Genomic DNA, 13,858 nt, shown 5'->3' with positions numbered 1-13,858 from the left:
GTAGTCGATGTATTTAGCCGGAGCTTCTACTTCCGATTTGTGATAACCGGACATTGAATAACCGGCCCTAAGAGTTTTTGATTGGAACTGTTGGAGTATTTAAAAATGTAAAAAAGTAAAAGTAATCAAATTTGCTCCTATCAAGTAAATAATACGCAAGTCTTCAATATTATTTGTAGCTCGTTGAAGATCTATAGCATATCATCGATTATAGTAACCACTCTGCGTCAGCTCTACACCGGCAGGTAAGTAATCAAGGAGATTTAGGAACGGTGGAGACTTTCTATATTCAATTTTTATGCGTTATCACCGAACCCAACACCAAAAAGCAGACGCTTAATTACTTGCTTCCCGGTCTAATATACTCGCATACCATGGCGTATGAGCGACGACGGTGTCTAGTATCAATATCAAAATTTAGTCTGGTAAGAGTGAATTTCTAGTCGCTGTAATTTTTTGTATTAATTAATTTAATTTTACGCTCTTATTAAAAAATCTTTTGAACGATACAGTGGTGGATCGCCCCCATGTTATCGCTATTGATCAGCTAAGAGCGAAGCTTTTTTATATGCATATGTATGCATTTATACAGTATTAAGTTGTATGTGCTCCTTAATATTTGTTTGCGCTCTTGAAAATTTGAAATGAGCAAAGCAAACAATTACCAGCTGCACTAGCCCTGCGAAAGCAGAGAAAACGCATTCGGTATTTAGCAGTAGTGGTGGCAAACTATCGATAGGCGCGAATATCGACAGTGGGTGATATTTTTTTAACTGTCGATATTCTATCGATAGAAGCCTATTTTGAAACAGATAAAAATCTAATTGGGGCGTATTCATAGTCAATATTAAGTTGGTCCTTTATTGGTTGGTTGTAACTTTATTGACAGATAACCCATCCAAAATTATGTGAAAAAGGTACAACTAATTTTAAGTACCAACTTAATTTTGACTATCAATACGCCCCCATTGCGTTAAATATAGTTTTTTAAAGACCAGGTCCTAAATAATGAAAGTATGATTTAAGAAATTAAACATATTTACGAATTCTGCTTACTAAAGACAATTGTTTTTATTTAAGAAACATAGCATGCCAACATTTTTAGGTTTTGGTTGCGAATTTTTTTCGTTTTCTATTAAAGTTGCTTTTATAAAAAAGTATTGCCGCTTTATACAATGAACATTCGCCATTTTTGTGTTTTAAATTTGGAAAATTTTCGATAGTGAAGAAACCAAAACCATCGATAGTATCGAAAGAGCCTTCGATAGTTTGCCACCACTATTTAGCAGGGCTATAGTGTAGAAGAGAGTGTAAATACATACACACATATGCTAGTTACTGCCCATATGCGTACGTATGTATATATATATATTCATGCATGCATACTTATGCTGCTCAGGTAAGATTTAAAGCGGAACGTCATGACTTTTTGATGCTACTATTTTATAAGCGATTTTGGGGTTAATTTAAACTAAAGTGGTTATAGATTGTAGAAAAATTACTTTTGAGAATTAGTGATGAGCATACTTACTTACTTTTGTATCTAGTTTGTGTACTCTTTGGATACTATATAAACACCCATATAAATAAGGTGAAAAACTTAAATATTTAATTGGTGAATACTAAAGATAATAGAACTGAAGTATTAAGGAGTTGTTTATACCGAATATTAAAAAAAGAGCCTAATTTCTAGTCCTCATTTGTTTACCATCCACGTTGTAATACATATTTACTTGATTCGATTTTATTAAATAATTGAATTTAACTTTATATAGGTGGCAATTCTGAAATTTCCAGCATCATCAGGGGCGACTATGCTTATTAAGGCCTACAAAGAAATACAAGATAAAACAAAAGATGTATTCATTTTAACATCTTTTGTTTTTTCTTGTATTTCTTTGTTGGCCTTAATTGACATAGTCGCCCCTGATTATGCTGAAAATCTCAGCGAAACGTTGGGCAACTGGGGTGAAATAATTGATCAGACTAGCCTTCATGTGTACCAAATATATTCTTCGAACTGATCGCAGCAAAAACCAAAAATAAATAAATATATTTTTTTTTAATTTTCTGTTTGAAAATGATATTTTTGAAAGTACATACATATACTTGTTTAGGAAAAAAATTATTCTTTAGAAAAAATCATTTTGACAAAACAAAAATTATCCAAACAAAAAAATTTAGGGAAGCAAATTTTCATGGAAACAATTTTGAAGAAATTTAATTGTTTTCCTTATTTTTAGATTTCTTTTTCAGAATATTTATGTTTTATAGCATACACAAAAAAATTTTGTACAAAAATCACAAGAAATAAGCTATACAAAAAAAAATGTTTGGGGAAAATTTTTGAGGGAAAAAAGTTAAGGAAATAGAGTAAAATAACTTATTCCTTTAAAAAAAATTTTTTTTTTTTACCGATCTGAAGGCAAATAATAAATTTTTCGTTCCAATATCATGAAAAAGGAATACTCCTGAATTGGTATCTATGTAAATATGTTCATAAGTCTGAATGTACTTATCTAAAATTATACATGTATAATATTTTGCAGTCCAAACTCAATCCACCCAGAATAACGTCTATGCTAATTACATATTGCACATCCACGGAAATACTAGTTTTGTACATACACACATATGTACATATGCATAAGCAAATTGCGTTGACGAGAATATGTTCTTTAAGTCGATAAGGTTTTTGTTTATAATAAATCATTTTTAATTGCAAATTTTCCAGCACATAGTAGTTGTGCTATAGTATGTATGTATATTATACATATGTATATTTGATTTTAATTGCCTGAAGTGTGTAAAAAGTTTGTGCAGCAGCTTACTTTCAAATGCTCCATACAACCGCAAAGAAATCACTGCTCTACCATAAACTCATTCATTTATCGCTATGACAACAAATCACTTGTGTTGCTATTGTGGTTAATGCATTTTTTATAAGTGCAAGCAAATACATAGTTACGTGCATATACATATATGTACATACATACATATGAGTATGTAGCACACACACATGTGCACCCGAGCGACCGACAGAGATGCAGTTGCAAATTGCTTTAATTAAATGGATTTGAATTTGAAATGTGATGATATTTCCCGAAGGTATAGACACTCATTGAGGCAGGCGAGTAAAAAGGAAATATGTATACTAAGCGTAGTATGAGATTATTTCTCTTAGTAAATCGATTGCTCTCTCACGTGAAACTATTTTGAATTATTCAATCACTTTGAAATTTTTCATTTCACAAGCGCACCACCATAGGCAAGTATCGATTTTTATGTAGTTTACCATCATTCTGCTGGTATGAATGCACACACATACATATGTATGTAGTACATACATACATAAGCTACTCTTCTTTGAGTGCATTTGTTGTTTGTTTAGAGGCGCTGAACTCTTTAGTTTATTCATCAAAAGTATCTTTGGTGGCCACTTACTGCTCCTTGAGTTGTGTTGAGGTGTTTGCAGGGCCGTCGAAAGCGGGGTTGGGCGCCAGGAAAACTGTCATTGGCGGGCCCTTTAAATTGAAATCTTTTGGTTTAGTAAATCGTCGGAATCTTTCTGAGGATATATTAAGTGATAATTACGCTATACAAAAAAAAAAAAAAATTTTTTTTCCAAACTAAAAAGCTTCTGAAAACGGTTTCTGGTTGAGAGGACCAAAGACAATATTTATATGGCATACGACGGAGGACACTTCTGCTAAGCATTATAACCCTTTAGCTCCCAATTAGGCGACCACCCGTTTTTAGAAAAGAACAAAAACATAAATCAGAGATGTAACGGGTTTAACTGTTTTACAAAAATATTTGCACTTCAACTCCAGGGACCGCAGATAACGATTATGCGTCAAATTTCCAAACACCAACATACTCCTTGTTAAAAAGCGTTTCCACGACGACACTTTTCTTAATTTGCGCTGAAATTGCGATACGGTTCTCAATTTGGCTATACAAAACACTGTCACCACGAAATTGCCTCAACTTGCTTATTGTGAATTACTAATGAGCCACAAGAAGAAAAACAAACGTCAATAACAAGCAAATAAAAACAAAACAGCCAAAGCGAGCAAAACAAAACCAACAAAACAACCACAAGCAAATAAGCAAACTGTCATCGAAGTTGAGATTGAAATTGAGACGGTTTTGTAAACAGCTATAATTTCAATTTGAAATCAAGTGTTGCATGTCGGGGAAACGCCCTTTTACTCCGACTACATGCCTTTAGTAGCACTGATTTTTATTTTTTTTAGTTTTATCTAAAAAACTCAAGTTTAATATTTATTTTTTGAGGCTTACTTATGGCGCAGAAAATAATCGTTGATTTCTTATGTATATTTTTTGCTTGAAAAATAACGGTTATTTTTTGATTTTTATTACATTATTGGAAAATATTCATTATGTCTTCAGTTTTATATGTTTTTTGCTTGAAAACGTAATTTTTGCATATTGTTTGTCATGCAAATTCTAAAGATATAGATAAGGATGACAATATAGATGATAGGGGTAATTGCAGTGGTATTGGTAAAGGTAGTTGTAATGGTAATGGAAATGGCATACTATTCAAAATTAGTTTTATTAGCTTTAAGAAATAGGGGACAAAAGTGTCTTGATACACGAGAAGGAACATTAAAGCTAACTTTAGCCAGAAGAAACGAACTTGAAATTGAACCTGTCGGTAATTTAATCATAAAAATTATACCAAACATCTCCCTAAGACTGAGAAGTGTAGGAAGGTTAATAAGTTTTAAGCTACTCTTATAAGGTGGAAGATTATATTGAGAATCCCAACGAAAATTTCCTTCTCAATTTTATTCAGTGGCATTCACAACAATTTAACCCTTTTAACTCTCCTCTCGACGGACCTGGATCTGTGCACTAAATATTAATTTCCTTTGATTTTCTGATGTATTTTGCAAAACACTTTTCGCACACATATGCAACTAGTCCATATGTGTGTTTACCCTACTACATACATATGCACATGGCGTAGCATTCATTTCCCACCTTTCAGCCAACATTAAATAGCAGTTGCGGGGCATGCTTTTGCAGCGTAGTTTAATTGATTGCCACACAGGCATCCATGAAATGATGAAGTGCATTAAGCCAGCAAGAGCTGTGTTTGTGCGTGTGTGTGTTGGTGTATGCGCGTAGCATAAGTAAGAACTACTATTATGGTAATTTGAGCCTCGAATCGTGTTGTAAATGAAGTTGGCTCATAGACTGCCAATTGTTTTAATTGTTGTTTGTTTTTTTTTTGGGGTGTTTGGTGTCGTGGGAGCTCCTGCCAGTTGCTTTTATTAAGGAATTAGCACCTCGTATGCTTTCTTTGAATGTATCTAGGTAAGTGGCTGGTGATGGAGTATAAACGAAGTGGTGCTTGGTACGTGCGTAAACACTAATTGTGTGCGCTCATGCGTAATTCAATCATTTGTGCGCTTATTTGTCACAGTCTCTATCGTAATGCATAGGCATCTGCTTAAAAGAAGTGACGCCTTCATTCATATTGCTTGTGGCCTGTAAGTGGCGCAGTTTACTACACTGTTTGTTTCAGCTTTTGTCCCTTTTAGTGGCACTCAAAGATAGCAGGTGAATCGGAGTTCATGATAAGGTCATTGCATATATCTATAGAGGCTTCCGGTTGCTTGGATTGTGTGGTCATGTTAAAAAAAAAGTTTATATTTTGAAAAAAAAGATAATGGTAAGATATACGTACATACATATATTATTACAAAATATAAGTAACATGAAAAAAAATGCAAAAATAGAGCTTATTGGAATATATACATTTTGGTAAAAATATTTGTTAAAAATATATTTTTTTATCCTTAACAAGATTTACTGCATTACTTTTTTAAAGATAAATATGGAGAAGCCTACAAATTTATATTTTATAAAAAACAGTTAACAATTGTTTTTTTTAATATTAAGCAAGTCCGTGTTTGAAGATGTTAGTACCATCAAATTGTGAAAATGTACATACGAAAGGAAAAAGAAACTCCTAAAAATCCTAAAATGTTTTTGGGGTTAGAAAGAATGTTGAACCTGACCCAAAATGCTCCTGCATCTGTCTCGAAATTGTCCTGAAGAGCTCTCAAATGGTGTAAAACTTTTCCGAAAATATGATAAAATATTCATGAACCCGTTCCGAAATGATCCTGAACAAGACCCGAAGCAGTGCCGAACTAGTCCCGAAAAAGTCGTAAGCTTGTAGCGAAATCTTGAAATGGTCCCTTTTTAGTCCAACTTGATCCAGAAATTATCTTAAACTAGTCTTGAAATATTCCTGAAAGAGTACCTAGCTGGTCTCGAATGGATCCATAACTAGTCCTAAAATAGTCCTCAAACTGTCGTAAGCTTTTCGCGAAATGGTTGTAACAGGACCCGAAATGCTGCCGAAATTATCTTTAACTAGCCCAAAAATGATATCAAAAATGTCTCGAAAGGATCCCCAAATAGTTCTGAACATATCCCAAAACGGTCACGAAATAATCTCGAACTATTCCTGCAATAGCACTGAACTAGTCCAGAAATGTTTAAGAAAGCTCTTACAGATTTTCTGCTGGCTTCCACAAGAAGCAGTTACATATTTTCTGCTGGGTTAATGCAAATTGTATCCATACCGAGAGATAAGATGCTTCAACACCTACAAAAAACTATCAACTTCGTGGTTCTCACATACATATTTTCCTTAACACTCGTTCATTTGTTGATAGTGGCAGCAGAGTGCTTCTCCACTTACCCTGCAAGGTGTCAATTTCAGTGCCTTTCGAAGCATTACATGTGGCTAATTGTAGCTATAATCCATGCTCATACGTTGGATACGTATGTATGTGGCGATTTGTGCCCACAACTACCGTCAAAGCGCTGACCTGTATAATTATAACGAGGTAAATGCATTGATGAACCTTCTGTTGCTGCTGCTTTTGCTGTCGTTGCTGATTAGTTGCTGCTGTTTGGTATTCTGAACTCCGAGTAGACTGTGCGCTGTGATGCATACTTGTATATTGAGGTAGATAGGCATACACTTAAACATAGATGTATGTGCATTCGGGTGGTGCAAAAAAACATTAGTTGGAATTTTAATGGTCTAACCCCCTAGGATTGTTCTATACCGAAAAAGTATACTTCCGTTTTTTGTTTTTGTTTTTGAAATAAAAATATATATGGGGCATATTTTCAAAAACTAATTTTTTCTATACAAAAATTTGTATGTGAAAAATTTTTCAAGAAAAAAGTTTTAAAAATATCTATTTTCATAGAGAGTTTTGATGTGTGTATGTGGGATTTTTCCAAATTTTTCTCGTCGCCCCGTTCTCGAGATATTTGGAAAACTATTAAATCGATTGGTTTTTGTTTTTTAGCTTTAAAGTTTTGAAAAATATATTAAACAAGCTCAAATTTCATAATTTTTTAATTATTAATTACACTGGTCTACAAATTTCAACTTTTTTTCTGCGAATAAGACGGGACCTGGTGTTTCTGAACGGATTTTTCGTGCTGAACACGAATCTGCAGTTAGATTTTAAAAATTTAAGATGACGGGTCGAATATGGTGGATATAAAAAATAAACTGAAATTCGCTAAATAAAAATTTTTAAGTCCGCCATATTGGATCCGCCATTTTGAATTTTTAAAATCTAACTTCAGATTCGTAATCAGCGACTCTTAATGTAGTTAAGACCTTAGCATCATTCATTTTATATGGTCGTTTAAGATGAAATTCTTTCTGCGATCAATTTTCCCTGGACTCCTAGACACAAATACACCCCCTGATCTAAGGGTGCATGCGATTAATTCGGCATAGGGCTCATTCGAAAGGGCACGATTTAGCCTTTAATTTCTGACATATACAAAGTTTGTAGCACGTCAGGGTTCAGCTCTACAATTTTTCAAAAATGGCCAAAAACGCTGTTTTTAGGGGTTTCAACCCCTTTTTTCTCGAAAACGTGACGTGATGGGAAGTTTTGGACCCCAGATTCGTGTTCAGCACGAAAAATCCGTTCGGAAACACCAGGTCCCGTCTTATTCGCAAAACCCTTGTAGACCAGTGTTATGTTTGTCCATCAACCCTAAAAATTTGAAACAAATCAAATACATGAGGTGTGAACCCCGTCCATTTTGGTATGGAACGCCCCATATTGAGGTCGCTCAAAGGGCTGAAATTTTTCCATGTATTTCATATGGGAAAAAACTACTTTTCGTAGAAGTGGTGTAGAAGTTTTGAAAGTCAATAGTTTTCGATTCGAAAGCTCTGTTTCTCCTCCGGACACTTTCAGTAAAAATTGTTTATTCAATAATTATTTAGTAATAGCTCTTTTTATAGGTCGCCAAAAACCCCAAAAAATTCTATGGTTCGATAAAAATCTTTTGAGATGAAAAATGGTAAAACAAACAATGGCTAAGCCATTTCTATGAAAAATTGTTTTTTTCCGCTATAAAATACAAGGAGAAATTTAAGCGCTTTAAGCGACCTCAAAATTATTATTTTTTATTTCAAAGTATACTTTTTTCGGTAAAGAACAATCCTAGGGAATGAGAGCATTACAATTCCGAATTTACTATTTTTTTTTCGGACCACCTTAATGTTCATACGACTTAGTTACTTGTCTTTCGGTGAACATGTCATCACGCCATGATGTTTGAGCTTATGTGGCTGGTGGCTAAAGTTTCCCATGTAAATGTGTATGCGTAAAAAGTAAAAAGTTCAGTTTATGTTGCATTTTGCTGCCCCTTTAACTCATCATGAGCTAATTAAGGTGCAAAGTACAAAGGCAGGAATATGCCTATTCAAACATGCGTACATTTAAGTAGTATGCATGTGGCTTTGTGCTAGCTGGACGGTTTGTGCTAAGCTGCGTGCAATATTTTCCTTTATTACCACGTTTTCATTTCAAAAGTTATGACAACTAATGAAAATGTTTTACAACTTTGAAAACGAGTGTTTGGTTATTAAAAAGGCATTAAATAAATAAGCGCGTTAATTAAAGCACATAATAGTAGAGTAGCCTTGAGCAGAATCGTGGCAAATATTTACATAGAAAGTAAAGAACGCGCGTGCGCCTTACAAGGACGGCGTCTGTTCTTTACACACAAGTCTATTTAACCACAGAACATATCGGGAGAGGTGTAGATCTTTTTTTGCCTAAACGTTGCCCCCCATCTACAAAGTTACTTACCGCAAAATCTCTTGCTTTGGAATTAAAATGTCACTACAATTTTGTATATCTTTGAAGGTCTTCGGAGGACTTTGGCAGGACTTGGATTTGACCCCGGTACATTCCAGTTTGTTTACAAATTTCGATCATTTTACATATTGATAACTCAATGAATTTCAAAAATACTAAAATCCAAGAACTCAGCAAAACTGGATAACTCGACTAATTTCGATAAATTTTGATAATTGTGCATTTCTAGGGCTCGAAAATTTCCGATAGCTCAAAAATGTACATAGATATAAATTGATAAATTTTAAATACCTCTATAAAATTTTATATGAAAAAAAGTTAAAAAACAGCATCAAAAATCTCATCATTACGATTCCGTTCAAAATTTTTTAAAAATATTTTTATGCAAATATTTTAAGCTTAAACCATTTTGTCATTTGAGGGGATTTTTTCAAAAAAAATCTTTAAGAAACTATTTTTATTCATAAAAATCTCCATTTTTTGGAGGTATTTTCAAATCGGTCCAGCTCACTTAAATCTTAATATTTTTCCGAAATATTTTGGTGGGCGTGTTAAAATATAATAGATTTTATAATTCCAATGGAAAAATAGTACCGATTTTTTTTTGTATGCGGAGTGATGCAGTCTAATGTACATAGATATATTTATTTATAAAATATATATTGGACCAAAAAGTAGTGGGTACGCACTGTGGCCAAAGGTAGTCACGCAGAGCCCGCAAAAAATGCCGGAAGCATTGTCGCAGTTAAGAAAGTTTTATTATATGGCAATTGAGAAGTGCATCTGCAAAAATTTCATAAATTATTACGTAATGGAAATTGCACATACAGCAGTGCATAGCATGCATTTAGGCGCGTCGTGTTAATAGTTGCGCCCAAGCGAGGAGTGTTATGTATATTGGACCAAGTTTCATTCATCTGTTGTCAAATTTAGATTGAAAAATGCCAGTTTTATGCTAAAATATTTGGTTCTGGCTAAACATTGCGGTGCTCATAAATAGATTTGTGCTCGATACATTTAATATTACGCGTACTATTTTATATCAAATCAAATCGATTCGATTAATTTGCAATATTACTTACACGTATGTATGTATGTATGTATGCGTGTGCACATGTAAATAGGTGTTAATTTCATATTTAAATAGCTGAGAAATTACCAACTAATTCATTTGCGCGCACATTCGTTCCGCGGCTACTAAACTTTGAAGTTGATTAATTAACCGAAGTTAATTAAGTGAGCGTTACACCTACTGATAGTGAGTAGAGTTAGGCATGCTGTTGAAGCCACTACATAGCCCAAACCGCATTTTATGCACACAGCATCACGTGTCAGACTGCTGCCTACATATGTATGTAAATACAATCAGAGAATTCACAAAAGCGTCTTTGCATAATCGAACGCATACAAACATATCCGTAAATGAGCTTGGCATATATTTATTAGGTCAATTTGTATTAACTTGGACACATAAGCCATCCAATAGCCGCTCAAATACATACCTCTGTTTACAGTTTAGAGCTACTTACATACATATATACATACATACATATGTATCTGTTCTGAACCATTCACTCCAATTCTCTAACTGAACATTACACTGAATAATATGCATATGAAGCGCGTTATCGTCAAGTAGGCATTCAAACTAATTGAACATTAGCATATGCGTCTTACGCTCTTTGTGAATATGGGCAACACTTGCTGACCCAATCCTCCTGATGTACTGTAATTAGTTGAATTTTGAGCTGATATTGTATTGGTGTGGTTCTTGTTGTTATTATGCATCGGCAACTATTACAAATACGTTTGTATTTAGGTATTTACATACATACAAGAAGTTGTTGTTGTCATACTGGGTGTGGCAGGTGAGAGGCTAATTAATTGCTTGATTTCGTAAACATCCACACATACATACAAAGATAGGCATATAGGTACATACATATGTATCTAATTGAAAGCCATAAACTGTGCATAATGTATAGTGCCTTCATCGTGGATAACGTTAAATGGATAGACTGCTCCCACATTGCAAGGGTTACAGCTAAAAGAAAGTACGTGCGCTTCGTAAGGTATGCCTACTTAGGATAATGGTCCATTGTGGTACCAGCAAAGCACTGCAGGGTAGGCTTCTGCTGTCAAATATTGACAGTTCTTCAGAGCTGTTGAGAAAGTGCGAAAGTTAAAAAAAAAAAAATGGATCGCCATTTTGGATCCGCCATTTTGAATTTTGAAAAACTGACTTCAGATTCCTTATTAGCAACCCCAGAAACCCCCTAGTAGCAAGTTACATAAGCGTGTTTATAAAAAACCGACCAGCGCGACCTCTAAGAAAACTTTATTTTTCAAAGTAAAAAAACACATTTCTCTTTTTTTATCACAAATAACAATAATTTGAGGTAGCGTTTATGAATTTCCAAAAAAAAAAAATTGTTTAATCACTCTAGTACGTTATTAAGGTAACATGAATGCTACTTTTTTACTACTGAAATATATATTTTCAATTCTTTGGGAATTTTGTGGGATACATTTTTAAGATGTGGGTAAATGAGGAATTTTTTTCCGATTTTCATGGGTAATTTAACAGAGAATATCTGGCAGTTTAAATTGATAGTTGCGGCCTTGAGAGCATAATAATCTCCTTTTGCTGTCTAAAGCCCACCGCGATCCAGAAAAGCCTCGTGATTGCGTATTCCATGATTTTCGTCAAACGCAATGTTATTTTCTGTAAACAACAGTATGGGAGAAATCAACGAAAATGCACTCTGAGAGCGAAGCTCCAATTTGTCCTTATGGTACAATAATATCTTCTCTAAATAAGCTGGCCGCGATTGTTCGCTTGAGTGCTATTTCGATCTCCGCGAGCATGAGGGCATCGCTGTAAAGTTCACAATATGGAAACCATTGGTAGATTAACCAAGAAACACATGAAAACTGAGGCTCTTCTTTCAAAGTGCCTGTACAAATGCGGTGGCAAGTGTAACTACAGTGCATTCTTTATAGGGACACACCAAAAAGCCGGGAGCCACACATTCAATTACTTCCGTTTTGACTTCAGAGATAAGTAGGACGGGGAAAACATTGACAAATATCTCTGGCCCTTCCTTTCTCTCGCAAAAATACGAATTCAAATCTTAAAATTGTTTCATAGTGTACCTGTTTTAGAATCCCTGGGAATATGTGATCTTTAACGATTCGTTAAGACCCCACAATAGCTCGCGCTATTAGTATTCGATCTACTGTATCCCACTTACTCATTCCTTTATTGAGACTGTATAAAGTTTATAAAGATATCTGCGTGGCAGATCGTTCTATCTCGGCAACCGGTTCGAAAACGCACTATCGCAGAAAACGGTTGAAAAAAGTCTTAGTTCAGACTCTGGCTGTAGAACGGCCGTTATCAGAACTTGTTTCAAAAACGCAATACCCTTATGTAGGCAGCTGCGATAGGGCATTTTTGAACCATTTGCTGAGATAGGACGTTCTTCAGCCAGAGCCTGAACTAAGACCTGTCAAGAAGAGAAGTTCCGATCTGCGGCAGACACCGGTGGACCTCCGCGGTGCGGCTACATGGCGACCGCAAGTCAACGCAGGTTGATGCAGGCGAGATGAAGCCGAGAACCACCAGCGACGCGCAGAACGTTCCACATATCATGCGGGTGTCGTAGCCTCAATACCGACTTCTGTAGAGAGTGCGGCCGTAGCAGGATGAAGACAAGAGACTGCTACAGAAAGACGAAGGGAGGCGAGCAGGGGTCTCGCCAAGAGAGGAGTACGGAGACTGAAAGCACGACACGTCGCACTCACTAAGGGAGTTCCACCGCCAGCATGAAGCGACGAGGAGATTCATTAACGAAGCGATTGCCGAACAGTTTCCTCTATCTAAGGTCAAGATGGTGGAAAAAGAGTTATTTTGGGTGATGGCAGCCTAAAAATAGTACATTACGCTATAGATGCGACAGTCGGTCTGGGTGACCAAGTCCACGAACTTCCGTCAAAGGCACGCACAAGGCTACGATGAATTTTGTAGAAGCTATCTTGATTGTTGGATTCGCCCAAATTCCTAGAGCCCAATCAAGAAGGAGACGACACAACCGGCAAATGTGAGCTGACGCCTACTGCTCCTGTTCGTTGGTTCCAAGAACTGGTTTAAAGAGTAGAAGGGTTTCAAAAAATATGTCATATCATAAATAGCCCATTTGCAGTGCAGGCCTATGTGGCTTGAACCTATCCTTGAATCGAAACCTACCAAGTAAATATGTACCTATGTGCGCAGTTGTGACAACAGTATGAGAATTCTTCGTTATTTATATCAAATGGTACAGCAGTAAAAAATAAGGAGAAATGGATTATCCCAAAGCAAGTAAATGCACATTTATGTAAATTTATCATCCCAAAAGAAAAGAAATAAAGAAAAGAAATAGATTTAAAGAAAAAAAGAAGAAAAACCCATTAATTGCTGTTCAATTACAAAAATATTCATAAGATGAAAGAATTTTATATAAAACCATAAATAAATCGACAATCATCATTGAGCCATCATTGGTGTATGGATGTCCTTGAATAGCGCAATATTGAAGGAATACAAGTGATAATTTTACGATATTCGGCAAGCATTAAATCATTTGAGTAGTAGGCAGAAAAATAAATGAATAAGCAAACTA

The sequence above is a fragment of the Rhagoletis pomonella genome, unplaced genomic scaffold, assembly GCF_013731165.1.
Source record: "Rhagoletis pomonella isolate Grant_MI unplaced genomic scaffold, Rhpom_1.0 Rhpom_scaffold_00007, whole genome shotgun sequence".
Lineage (NCBI taxonomy): Eukaryota > Metazoa > Arthropoda > Insecta > Diptera > Tephritidae > Rhagoletis > Rhagoletis pomonella.
The sequence above is the reverse complement of the archived record's forward strand: the minus strand, read 5'-3'. Positions refer to the sequence as shown.